We start from the raw sequence: 14,925 nt of genomic DNA on the forward strand, positions 1-14,925 counted from the left end.
CTTCAGTACATATTCACGCAGCCTAATCTGAATGCTAGGCAAAGGCGTTGGATGGAGTTTTTGTGCGAGTATGACTTTGAGGTAAAGTATATCCAGGGGAAGGAGAATGTTGTAGCTGATGCTTTGAGTCGCAGGAAACATGTGATATCATCTGTGACTCTTAGTGTCGATTTGAGATGTCAGATACTTCAGGCACTCCCCACTGATTCATGGTATCTGGAGGTGTGCAGTGAGATCAATTCAGGGAGACCCTTGGAGGGTAAGTTTTTTGGCTATGTCCTAGAGTCAGATGGCCTTTTGAGACATTCAGGAAGGATCTATGTGCCGCTACTGGATGAGCTTCGCATATTGATCCTATCAGAGGCCCATCGTGCACCTTACTCGGCACATCCAGGTGTCAAGAAGATGCATGCAGATTTGCAACGTTTATTCTATTGGTCCGGGATGAAGCACGACATTGCTGATTTTGTGGCTAGATGTCTTGAGTGTCAGAGAGTCAAGGCAGAACACCAGCATCCGGCAGGACTTTTGCAACCGAATCTCGTTCCTTCATGGAAGTGGGACATCATCTCTATGGATTTCATAGTAGGATTACCTATGACTCTTCGTCGTCATGATGCTATCATGGTCACCGTTGACCGGTTGACCAAGGTGGTACATTTTGCACCAATCAGGTCTTCCTACACTGCAGCTTCAGTAGCTAATGTCTTCATGCGTGATATTGTGAGACTACATGGTATTCCCCGAAAGATCATTTCGGATAGGGATCATGTTTTCACTTCCGCATTTCGAACATCACTACAGCATGATCTTGGAGCGCAGTTGAACTTTAGTTCAGCATATCACCCAGAGACAGATGGGCAGACAGAGAGAGTGAATCAGGTTCTCGAAGATATGTTGAGGATGTACGTGATGGATAGGCAGACTCATTGGGAGGACTATCTCTACCTAGTGGAGTTTGCTTACAACAACGGGTATCACAGTTCTATTGGCATGGCACCTTTCCAAGCCTTATATGGACGCCCTTGTCGTACACCTTTGAGTTGGGATAGCCTTGAGGATCGCATCCTGTTGTGACCAGAGATGCTTCGTGACATGGAGCAACAGGTGGTGTGTATCCGAGAGCACTTGACAACGACACATGATAGGCAGAAGAAGTATGCTGATGCACATAGGTCAGATAAGCAGTTTGCTGTGGGAGAGAAGGTTTTCTTGAGAGTGCGTCCACGAAAGAGTCCAATCCGTTATGGAAAGGGCTCGAAGCTAGCACCTCGCTTTGTGGGACCATTCGATATTCTTGAGAGGATTGGTCCAGTTGCCTATCGTCTTGCTTTACCGCCCAACCTTGCTCGCATTCATGATGTTTTCCATGTTTCAGTACTTAGACAGTATATCCCTGATGTTGTACATATTCTTGATTGGAATGCATTGCAGGTAGAGGACGGGCAGTTGGCTTTGGAGCCAATACGTATTCTGGAGCAGCGGGAGTTGACCCTCAGGGGTCGAACCATAGAGTAGGTAATGGTCCAATGGGACCCTACTGATGACTCTTCAGCTATATGGGAGGATGCATCTAGATTACGGGATTTATATCCCTATTTGTTTATAGGCTTCCAGGAGTAAGCCTAAGTCTAGGGGGGGTGGATGTAGTGCCTGCCCCTAGTTTACATTTTTCGAGCTACATTTATGATATGATTGCCAAACTCTTTTAGGCCAATTTATGTTTGATGAGTAGTATCATTATTTTAGAGATTATTAGAGGATGTTTACACTCAGTTTATTATATGATGAGATTACTTGGTACTCTATATTTCGTGCATGTATGATGATTATTCAATGGTTTTAGTTATCGATGATGATTAGTTAGATGGCTTATTATTTCATGTGCCTCTTATGGATACTTACCCCATAATGCATGTGTATGGTGTGCGTGTTGTTTTATTTATGTATGGTGTTTCTGATATGGTTAAGGAAGGGAGTCATAGTCACCTGCTAGTCGGGATCTACACGATGCACCACTTCCTGCCATTGCCTGTTTAGCTTAGAATATTGTGTTTGTACATGCGTGGATTTTATGCAGGTTGCAGGTACCGGGTATCGACTTCCCTGAATTGTCAAGATGAGCGTACCCTATCGCACTGTCTCAATGGTAAGAGAGGGGAGATAAACTCTTAAGTCCAAATCCTAAACCCTTTAGCCAATTGTCCTAATTGATAATTAGGACAAGTATTTGAGTTAAGTACCCTCCGAATGCATCAAATGATGTAATTTTGTGATTATAACCCTTTTTGTTTGATTTGGTATGTATTTTTCTATGATGGGTTTTCGTATGTTGCTTTATGAGTCCTTGGTGTATTTTCTATTAATTAAGTCTAATTAAAAAGACTAATTAATGATTTAATTTAATAAGGAATTATTATGATATCTTTATATTTAATTAATTAATTAATTAATTAAATAAAAGAATTAAAGTTGGAAATTAAAAGTTCAAGATATATTTAGAACAAGATAATGTTTATTTAATTTAATAATAATATATTTGGAGTTCATTTTTAAATAAATGCTAAATATTATTGTTATTTAAATTAATTAAATATGTTATCAATTAAATTCTAAAATAAATTAAAAAGTTGAAAGATATTAATTTATTAAGAATTCTAGATCGCATGATCTAAACATGAGTTAAATATAAGAATTAAATTAAAAGATTAAATTATAAAAATTAATAATGTTATTTTAATTTCTTAAAAGTGCACATAAGATTTAAAGTAATAAATTAATTAAGAATTGAAGTCAAGTGAAATTTTAAATAAAGTTATTTAATAATTCAACTTAATGTGCATGAAAGTTGAATGCAAAAGAATAAGAAAAGATAATAAAAGTTAATTTGGAGTTAACTGAGTTGTGCAAAGAGTCTTCTCGGGTAAACGCACAATTAGTGCCCCGAATTGAGGAGAATTTGCTTATCACAACTTTGGGGGTTCATTTTTTTGATATACGAAGTTGGACGAGAATTTTTGGGGGGAGACAATTTTGGAAGCGAATTTCAAAAAGCTGATACCAAGAAAGTTTTCCAGAGGAAGGTTATTGAGAGGAGCGAATTCTTTTATAGTTCCTGGAGATTGCATAATAGCATCAGGATCAGGTAGGGTCTTGTGTTTACGATTATCGATTTAATACGCAATTATCCTTTCCTGTCTTCTTCGTGTCTGGGGTTTGTAAATCTGAAATTCCTTGTGAAGAATACTTAAACATTACGATATTGGTATTTATCAGTTACTTGTTTATAAACTTCTTTATACATGAGATTTAAATGGGAAGGGTTGAATTTAATACCGAGATTCTAGATTAAACGTTTGGATGAATGACTATATTTTCTATATCAAGATAGAGGAGGAAACAATCTTTCAAGGCATATATTTATATATATATATATTAAAAAAAAAATTATTATTTTAATATATATATAGTTTAAAAATGTTTATATATATATTGATTGTACCCCTTTTTAAAAAAAAATTAAATATAATAATTTTTATAAGTTTGTGGGGGGGGAGGGAATTACCCCGTGCCCACCCCCCACGATCGGCTTAGCCGACAGACCTGCGTCGCAGATACTGCGATCGCAGGTACGACGTACCTGCTGCCGCAGGCCCTGCGTCCGCAGGACTGCGGCAGGCCGTCGGCTTATATAAGCCGACGATTTTATAATAATGAGTTTGATTTTTATTTTTATTTTTTTTAAAAAAAATATATAGTTTGTTAATTCATTTTTTCTTTAATATATTATTTACAAAAACGATTTTTATTATTAATTAAAATTTTTAATTAATAAAATTATTATATATTTTTATTTAATAAAAGTTTTATTTTATTAATACTTAAATAATAAATATTAAATGTATTTCACATAAATGGTAAATATTAAATTATTGATAATTTTGGTTAAATATTAATAATTTAACAATTAACTGATAGATTAAAATAAATAATTAGATCAAATGATTATTGATTACTTTAACTAAAATTAGTTTAATTAAAGTTAATTAATAATGAATACTATCTGATTAGATAGTAGATTTGGAAGATTGACTTAATGGAAGTTATTATAGAAAGGGTTAATCGTAAAGGGGGTAAATATTAAAACTTTGTTACTTGAATTCGACATTAAACTGAAACATAAACCTTACCTTAACTCAAATAATATACTTTCAGATCCAATCCCTGAGACTTTGATGTTGTCTTTGTACTTTGAATGTTTTGGGGTCGGTTTAGCGTCAACCAGTTTAGGTTGTTACCAGAGGCTCGGGGGTTGTGAATGTGATGTCATGATGAATTGGTCTCGATCTTTCTTAACCCGACCATGGTAATATGATGAATTGCTCTATGACATGATTGTGTTACAGTTTGTTATTGCTTTCCAATTTCCTTGTGTGAAGCTGAGGTGTATGTATTTGAGAATACCTAACTTAACCATTTTTGAGTCTCGATCAGTTATATTTGATAACCATTTCTGAGTCTCGATCAGTTATACTTGTATTACTTTCTGGTTGCTCATTAGAGAACCATTGGATTTTGTGACTTATCATTGATGCCTTCAGTTGCTGATAGAGAACTGTCGTGATTACATGATTACTATTTGATGTTATCTGTTGCTCATGAAGAACTGATATAATTTGTGGATTATCTTTTTATGATGTTTTTTTAGTTGCTCGTATAGGACTGAGATGGTTTTATTATGATTCTTTGTTTTACGAGTTCATGAGCTAGGGTAGGTTATCTATGTGTAGAGTCAGGAAGTGGCTTGCAATGGGGGTCGGAGCCCTAAGAGGCTACCTTGAGAAACCCATTGTAAGTCATTTTTAATAAGTGAAAACATTTACACTAAATGAGAGAAAATGAACCTAACAAGATAATTGTATGTTCTCTCCCATGCCATGAGTGCTAGTACAGACTAGGATGGGGTAGAGAGGACGCTTGGTTACGACCTTGCATTCCATAGTATGCCTCGTCAGTACGAGAGGATACTAGTGGCCGCAGGATCAGTAGGGACCCGGGATTCCTAAGGGATTGCTCGGGTAACTTCTACATGACTTTTGCGATGACACTTTCCCGCTTGCATATTAGGTTTCCTACGTGTCTTGTGGTACCTCTGGGTTTTAGATGTCAATCTTTTTAGGAACCCTTGAGTTAGCATACTTATAGGATTTCCTGGACTTAGAGAGTAATTTTGATTATAAATTTTTTTGTTATCCTATTTGGGACTTGAGACTATCTCCTCAGCGTGGTGGGAGTGGACCATTTAGGTTCCACGCGGTCGAGTGGTAGTGCTTTTACTCTTACCATTGAGGTCCGTTCTGTGGTCACCGTGGTTGGAGATTTCGTGATTGGCATTTACCTACACTATGTTCTTGGATTAGTATGATGGATGGTTAGATTTTATGATAGATGTTTTATCATTATGGATGTATGGATGTATCATGTATGGTGAATAGTTTCATATATTTTTACTGTACTTTGTATCATGGATTTGAGGATGTTGTATCTTGATCTTTACGTATGTATATTCTTTTAAGGCTTTCATACCCTGTGACATGTACAGTGGATGATTGAGCATTCCGAATTAATTTGCCAAGGAGCATTCGGAACAAATGTATATTATGGACATTGGAGTTTTTGATTATTCTTTTATATGTATGTGATAGTTGTTAGACTTAGAATTAATTAAATTTAAACGTGACTCAACATCTTGGGATCTTTAAGAAATGTAACTTGCAATGTATGTTTGTCGATGATTACATGTTATTGCTTCCGCTACTATTTGTTTGATGTGTATGTCATACTTTCTTACTTTAAAAAAAAAATGTTTAGCAAACTTAGTGAAACTTTAGGTTAATTCTTTTGGATCCCTTGGTAGGGCGTTACACTTCATAAGGATGACATGACAACCATATGAACACTTATAAATTTTAGTTGTGTTATGAAGAGAATATGTGCTTGTAGTATGTACAACTTCTCTTTTTACAATACAACTTGTATTTCGATGATAGTGATGGGACCCAAATTTGCATTCCCCATTTTGAGTACCATTCCAAATTTTGAGTCACTTTGAGCCCTATATGGTGCATTTCCATGCTTACATACCCTCCTATCATTTTAAGGTCTATAAGGTGTTTTATGTTTCTAACACCTTGCATTCAACATGTCTATGTGTCCTGTGATGATAAACTATCATTCTGAGTCATCTTGCAAAGTTCTATTTTGAGTAGTGTTCAATTCTGCATTTTTGCCTAAGTGTCAAATAGCGACAAGAGGCCTAATTTGCATTCAAATATCTTGTACCTAGTAATATTTCATGACTCACTACTTTGGGATTGTTTAGTATGCATATTAGTGAACCTACATTTCAATTTTTGAATAATGGCAATATGTTTTGACTAGGTTTTAAATTCTCCAAAGTTGATTACTTATATGTCATGCTAATGCATATTGCCTTGAATTTTGGAAGGCCCTATTTGACCAATTATATCTTTGACCCAGTTGACCCTGCTGAGAAAAATGCTTTTGCATTGCATTTTAGAGGTCACACACTCTCTATGTCCCATTTGTTCACGATTTGCACCCAAATCAAGGGGACTTGCAAAATACGAAAGGAGGTGTAGTAGTGGCCTAGAGCTTGAGGCAATGAAGGTTTTGGAGCATGTGCAGGAAGTGCCACCAATGATGCAGTCCACATGAGAAATTGGGAAAGCATCCATGGTATAGAGGAGATTGATGACAAAGAGGGATGAAGTGTAAGAGAGAACCCGCATTAAAAGAGCAAGGAGCTTCATCCAGCACCCATGGCAGTCGAATAAGAGTAGAACATGTGCAAATGCAACAGGGTATCCCATGGCAAAGACAAAGTGCAAAGGATGTAGATATTTTATCCCACATGCGGCAGAGTTGGAAAGTCTTACCTTTTTATATATCCCACTACTCAAAGCATAGAGTGTCTTTAAGACACAACGTGTTTTAAAAGGGTAGAGCTCAATGAATTGATGGCACTTAGCTGGAGTCGACATGAACAAGTTTTGACCATCCAAACAAAGGGTGCCATGTGGCATCTTTGGAAAGGTTGATCATGAGATCGAGGATGTTGAAAAGTGGACTCACGATGTTACAATCATACCATGAGATCGGGGAGGTAAGAAACAAGGTTTAAGATATTATGACAGGGCCTAGAAAATTACAAATATTAAGATGTTCCATCAAAGGATTGGAAGCCATAAATTAAAGATGTGAGATGTTATGACTTCATCGTAACATCAAGTTGTCATAAGGTCGGGAGGTGAAGATATGAATGCTACAATGTTACGAAGTTTCATAAGATCACCAACTGGATTTCAGAGGATTGTGATGTTATGCCAAGAAAGAGGGAGTTAGGAGATCGGAGAGAGAAGTTAAGGGTGCCCTAATGCTATGAAGTTCGTCCACAGCATAAGATCGTAGAAAGAAAGAGGAAGGTGTAAGACATTACGAAAATGGCAAGAATGGTGAATTTTTTCGTATGGTCAAGAGTTGGATTTCAAAGGTCCATGATATTATAGCTAGTCAGGAGATCAGGAGAGCCAACATAAAGCCCTATAATGCTACAACACCATCAGGAGATTGTTAGTGTGCAAATGAAAAGGCTCGGCCATACACAAAATCGTCGGATTGGGAAGATTAAAATATGGAGTTGCGATGCTACAACGGAGCCTCTTGTGGTGTGAACAGGGAGGTAAGGATAAAGAGCTACAACATTATGAAAACTACCTTGTTTGTAAGATCGGGAATGAGAAGCATAAAGCTTAAGATATTATGATTTCATCATATTATCGTAAGATTGCAAAATCAAAATGTTAAAATATGGCATGAGAAAATGTGAGGCCCACTCGGGTCAACTGGCAAATAGAAATTTTCTACATGGTAGGAGAGATGAGGAAAAATGGGAATAAAATAAATATTAAAATCATATAAATTCAAATCTATAGATTCATTTCAAAAATTCAAAGATTTGAAATAATTTAATGATGTTATATAGTTTAAACTATATGGTCATTTAAAATTTTTCATTTTGAACTCTGTTCATGGTTCGGAGCCAAAATTTTCAAATGCACACTAGAGGGGCAATTTTTACCTAAAACATGCAATATTAGATATCGCTGAAATTGTGAGAAAATGAACTATCCATTTATGCAATCAATTTTTGCATAGGAGATTACTAGTTAGAGTTATGCAAGGATTTGTCTTTGGTGCTAGTTTTCAATTCAATTCAGTTGAGGCAGTTCAGATTTGATTCCCAGTGAAATGATGAACTAAGTAAATATAAAAGGTAGTAATAGACAGTTATGGACCAGTTTTGTCATCTCCAAATTAGCTGAATTGAGGTATCATCTGCATTTCATGATGCTTTTCGGATAATTTAGTAACAGAAGGGTTTTCATCATTAAGAAAGAGATATTTCGAGTTTGTTACAAAACAATGATGAAAACCAAATCAAATCTCATGGGTAGAAAGATGAGAGAGGTTTCATAACATCAGGGAATGAGGATTCAAGTGGACACATGTCACCTTCAAATCAGATCCGAGATTCCATTCCTCTATATCTTTCTCTTTCTCATCCATTGTAAGGTTTCTTGCTTTTACTATGAGACTAGGTTGTTGGTTGGTTTTACTTCCCGCCTATTGAGCAAAGATCTAGTTGTGAAGGCCACACATCCATTCTTGTGGAGGTTTCTAGGTTCATTTCATGTATTGTTTCTCTGAGATAATGAAGATTGATGATAGATCATGTAATATATCTTGAGTTTCATTTAGTGTTACCAGTTAATGTACTCAGTCTTTCCAAGGATAAATACAAAAGGGTATTTACAATGAATTATCTGTGTTCTCTTATTTTGTCTCCTAATTCTTCATATGCAATTAACTTTGTGATTGAATGAATAAGGTTCATTTAATTTAAGACAGTTTGGATGGGTTAATGTGTCAAATCTATTGTTGCTTTTAATTGAAGGAGTTAAGTAAATGCCTTAATGATTTGATAGGGTTTCTGGGTGTATGGAGGGGATGCTAGTAAGAATGGAGTTTGGGGATTTTAGTTGATAAACTTAATTGTAAGGCTATCAAGTTAGGTCATCCTGCTGGTAGTGACTCTATGTTGTAATGGATAAGGTACTGATCATTAAATTAGATGCAAGCTAAGATGAAGGTCATTTGCACAAATCATTTTAATCAAATCAATTCAATTTTTCATGTTTTGTAATGGGCTGAAAAGAATTAACCTCACTTGGCTTATGGGTTCAGAGGTTACAATTTGTAGCTATTTCATTCCTATGTAATTGCATAAGTATTAGAAGATATAAGGGTTTCATCTATTGTTAATAGGTTCAAATTTTATGTTTATTTGCACTAGTACCATATATTAGAACCTCAAGGTTAACCCACCTAGGTTTTGCAAAGCCTAAAGCGAAGAAGGAGTTATGCCTTATAGTTGGCCCAAGATTTGTAGTCAAGTGCATCCATCATAGGAATTTGTTAGCCTTAGATGTATTGGTTTGGTTTCTTGGTTTTTTTAAAATCTGTTAAATCAGGAGCCAACAAAATGGCGACTCTGCTAGGGAGATAATGGTAAATAAGCCTTATTAAAAGGACAAGAATCTCAAGTGTGAATTGAATAATTCAGTCTTGTTTTTCAATATGGTTTAAGAAGCTGGAAATCTCTGATATATTATGCATATTCAGTTTTGTATGCAAGGTTTTGTGTTCACCAGTTAAGCTTTATTCATGGAGAATAATATGTTGTAAGCTTGGATGTCAATTGTGTTTTGTAACTGTTAGAAGTTAACCTTCAATCAATTCAGTTGTTGCATGTGTTGTTGAAAAAGTTTTAGAATCAGGAATTGATTTATGAAGTGTATTCTCTTTTCAAGATGTTGATAATCTACAAGTTTTTCATATTGAAAGTCTAGTTCAAAATTTACAAGTGGTAAATTGTTTCAAACCATTTCTCATAAAGTGTGAGTGGCGACTCTAGTTTAAATCTCTGTACTAATGCATGGTTTATTTTAATATCAGAGGCTTTCAGTATTTATGGCAAATCTAGTTTATTGGGAAATAGGAAGTATAAGATTCTTGATTGATAGTTTATGTGGTTGTTTGTATCTACTGAAGTAATTGATTTCAAAAGGTGAATCACTATTGTGATTTCATTTTCCTCTTCAAGGAGGTGGCAGCTCTACAAATATTTTATGTATGGTGTGAAGGATTTCATGCTTACACAGTGCTAATCAACAAATCAGAGGTTTCATGCAGCAACACATAAATGTATTTTTAATTTTCATGTATTTATCTTTCATGAAAGTTGAATAGTAGAAATGGTTGCCTCCAACTAGTGGTTTTAGCACTAAGAAACCAGAGGTAGAAGTTTAAAATTTTAAAAAGATGGATTTAGAGTCTATGTCTGAAAGTGATGTGCCAACTCTTGAAAGTGATCGTGCAAATATTGCTAGGCTAAAAAGAGAGATTCATAATAAGACCGTCATTTGCATAAGAAATGCAATTGGTAATATTAAGGTTCTTAGTAATTTTCAAGTTTACATGAAATTTAAATCAATAGTTATGAATCTTGATGGGTATATCAGACCTTAGGAGTCTTCATGGCTAGTGGTACTCTTAGAAGTTTTTATGCCACATTCAATTGATTGGTCAGCAAAGTCAAGGTTAGAAAAGATTATTGAATTCCAAGATTTTATCATGGAGATTGAAAGTGATTTGAATTCTAATGAATCTTATGATAATAGAAATGAATATGTTGCAAATGATAATGAATGTTGCAATGAATCCATTGAAAATGGTGTTGAATGTTGAAGATGAAGAGTCTTAGCTTTATGAATCAGAGGACAGTAATCAGCAATTTGATGATAGGCATAATGTGGATTCATCTTGTTATGATGATTATTGTAAAGAAGAGGAAAAGTGTAACAATAGTAAGAATCTTTCTTCTAGTGATGAATATGAATGTGCTAAGAGACCAGTTGTTGAGGTATTGTTTAAAGAAGAAGATGTATGTGATGATCATAGTTATAGTTTTTTAGAATGCATTACTAATGAGTCTATTGTTGTAAGTGTGTCAAGCTATCCAGATAATAATCACAGCCAAGGAGAAGAAACTAATGATGAAGTCTTGTTAAGTGTTGATGAGATTTCAAATTTGTTGGAGGTATGCATATATCCAAGGATGTTTGTGCTTTTCCACATTTTGCCTTTTCATATGGTGAAGTTATTTCCCTTGAATTTGATGTTGAAGAAGATATAGTTTCAGAATATGCTATGTCAAGTTTTGGAGGTGTATGTGATGGTAGTTTGTACATCAATACACATGATGACTTCTATGTTGATAAGGAAGATGTAGAGATAAAGTCTGTTGCTGGTTCATTTTCTTCTTGTTTTCATGAGGTTGAGATAAATTTTGATTGTTCATATGATGAGGAAAGTAATAGTAATGAAGTGGTTAATTCTAATGAGTTATTTGAGGAAAACATTAATAGGAATCATCATATTATGAAAATGCAATTTCATGATGATTCTTGTGATTTGGTATGTAATCATTTGTTGGAGTGTGAGGAAATTGCAACATATGTTCAGTCTAATTTATTGAGTACTTACTGATATTACAAATGAGGAGAAATCAGATTTTACATTCTTTTCATATCTGGATGCACAAGGTGAGTTATGAATTGATTCATGTAACTCATTGAATGAAGTAGAATACCAAACTTTTGTGTCTCTGATTGAACCTTTCCATGAGTCAATTAGTAATTATCAATTTCAGTTTGAAATTAGTAGTTATGATCATGTTGATTCATATTTTCATTGTGAGCAAGATGAAGAAAGTATGTCTAGTTTTTATATGCACTATGCAAGTGATGATGATAGTTTTGTTTTGCCTAATGAAGTGATTGAAAGTGCTGATGTGTTGGGTGAAACAAAGGAGAGTGAGAGTTTCAATTTACCTCAAGAAGATGTCAATGAGAATCAAGTATATGATAGAGGTAAGAAGCTTTGAAAACATTTCAGTGGCTCGGGGCCATCATTTGCACATAGTAGGAGTAGGTTTCTTACTTTCAATAAAGTTATTCGAAAGAAGTTTTTTGCTGTCAAGTACGTGGTCTGCTTCTTCCAGAGATTTGAATCCTTGCTATGCCCACAAGGACATGCATACCCAGCTAAAGCCACCAATGGGACTCAAATTTGCATTCCCCATTTTGAGTACCATTCCAAATTTTGAGTCACCTTGAGCCCTATATGTGCATTTCCATGCTTATGTACCCTACTATCATTTTAAGGTCTATAAGGTGTTTTATGTTTCTAATACCTTGAATTTAGAATATCTATGTGTCCTATAATGATAAACTATCATTCTGAGTCATTCTAATAAGTTCTATTTTGAGTAGTGTTCAATTTTGCATTTTTGCCTGAGTGTCAAACAACAATAGGAGGCCTAGTTTGCATTCAAATATCTTGTACCCAGTAATGTTTCATGACTCGCCACTTTGGGATTGTTAGTATGCATATCAGTGAACCTACAATTCAATTTTTGAATCATTTTTATATGTTTTGACTAGGTTTTGAATTCCCCAAAGTTGGTTACTTATCTCTGTCATGCTAATGCATATTGCCCTGAATTCCAAAAGGCTCTGTTTGACCGATTTTATCTTTGACCCAATTGACCCTACTGAGAAAATTCCTTTTGCATTGCATTCTAGAGGTCACACACTTGTTATGTCCCATTTGTTCATGATTTGCGCCCAAATCAAGGGGAGTTGCAAAATATGAAAGGGGGTGTAGCAGTGGCCGAAAGCCTAAGGCAGTGATGGTTTTGGAACATGTGCATGAAGTGCCACCAATGCTACAGTCCATGTGATAAATTGGGAAAGTATGCATGGTATAGAGGAGATTGATGGCAAAGAGGGATGAAGTGCAAGAGAGTACCTGCATTAAAAGAGCAAGGAACTCCATCCAACACCCATGGTAGTTGAGTAGGAGCAAGACATGCACAAATGCAACAAGGTATCCCATGGGAAAGACAAAGTGTAGAGGATGTAGATATTTTATCCCACATGTATCGGAGTTGGAAAGTCTTACCTTTTTATACATCCCACTACTCAATGTTGGTGTAAATAAGTATTCACTATTTAAACTTTACTTAGGTCAATGCATTATTTTGTTATTTATTAGTTTGATAGCTAAGAGTTTGCGTACTCTTATGAGTTGTCATGTTGACAACACAATTTAGCACATGGTGTCTACAACACTGGAGTTTGCATATTTAACTAAGTTGTAGTGTCCACCCCTAAGTCGCATTTTTTTTATCTTTGCCAAACTCTTTTAGGCTAGTTTTATGTTTGATGATTAGTAGTATTGTTTTAAGATTATCATATATTGTTTCAAATTTAGTTGATTATATGATGAGATTACTGGGTACTCTATATTTCACGTATGTATGATGATTATTCATTGTTTTCAGTTTTCGATGATGATTAGTTAGATGGTTTATTATCACATGTGTTTTCTTATGGATACTTACCCCATACTGCATGTGTATGGTGTGCATGTTTGTTTTCTTTATGTATGGTGTTTTTGCTGTGGTTAAGGAAAGGAGTCATAGTCACCTGCTAAGCGAGATCTACACGATGCACCACTTCCTGCCATTGCTTGTTTAGCTTAGAATATTGTGTCTGTACATGCGTGGATTTTATGCAGGTTGCAGGTATCGGGTATCAACTTCTTGAATTGCCAGGATGAGCGTACCCTATCACATTATCTCAATGGTAAGAGAGGGGAGATAAATCTTAAGTCCAAATCCTAAACCCTTTAGCCATTTGTCCTAATTGATAATTAGGACAAGTATCTGAGTTGAATACCCTCCAAATGTGTCAGATGACGTTAATTCATGATTATAACCCTTTGTTTGATTTAGTATGTGTTTTGCTATGATGGGTTTTTGTATGTTGTCTTTATGAGTCCTTGGTGTATTTTTTATTAATAAAGTCTAAATAAAAGATTAATTAATGATTTAATTTAATGGAAAATTATTATGAATTTTTAATATTTAATTTTATTTAATTAATTGAGAACTTAATTAAATAAAAAGAATTGAAATTGGAGATAAAAGTTTAAGGATAAATTTAGAACGTGATAATATTTATTTAATTTAATAATAATATATTTAGAGTTCATTTTTAAATAAATGCTAAATATTATTGTTATTTAAGTTAATTAAATATTTTATCAATTAAGTTTCTAAAATAAATTAAAAGTAAAAAAAGATATTAAACTATTAAAAGATTCTAGATCGCATGATGCGAGCATGAGTTGAAAATGAAAGAAATTAATTAAAAAGATAAAATAAGTGAAAGTAATAATGTTATTTTTAATTTCATAAAGTGCACAGGAGATTAAAAGTAATAAATTAATTAAAAATAGAAGTCAAGTGCAAAATTAAATAAAGTTATTTAATAATTCATTTAACGTGCATTAAAAGATAAAAGCAAAGATAAATAAAGTTAATTTGGAGTTTGAGTCTTGTGAGCAAGGAGTCCTCTAGAGTGAACACACAATTAATGCCCCAATTTGAGGAGGAAACTCCTTATCACAACTTTGGGGGTTCATTTTTGAGGGACCATGAATTTTGGAGACAGGAATTTTGGGAGACAACTTTTGGAAGTGAATTTCAGAAGGAGAATTCTAAGAAAGATTTCCAAAAGAAAGATATTGAAGAGGAGCGAATTCTCTTACAGTTTTTGGGGATTGCATATTAGCATCAGGCTCACGTAGGGTCTTGTGTTTTGATCACTGATTAATTACGCAATTATCATTTCCTATCTTCTTCGTGCCTGTGGA

This window comes from Cupressus sempervirens, chromosome 4, assembly GCF_028749045.1.
Source record: "Cupressus sempervirens isolate cs-2001-9-10 chromosome 4, ASM2874904v1, whole genome shotgun sequence".
Classification (NCBI taxonomy): Eukaryota; Viridiplantae; Streptophyta; class Pinopsida; order Cupressales; family Cupressaceae; genus Cupressus; species Cupressus sempervirens.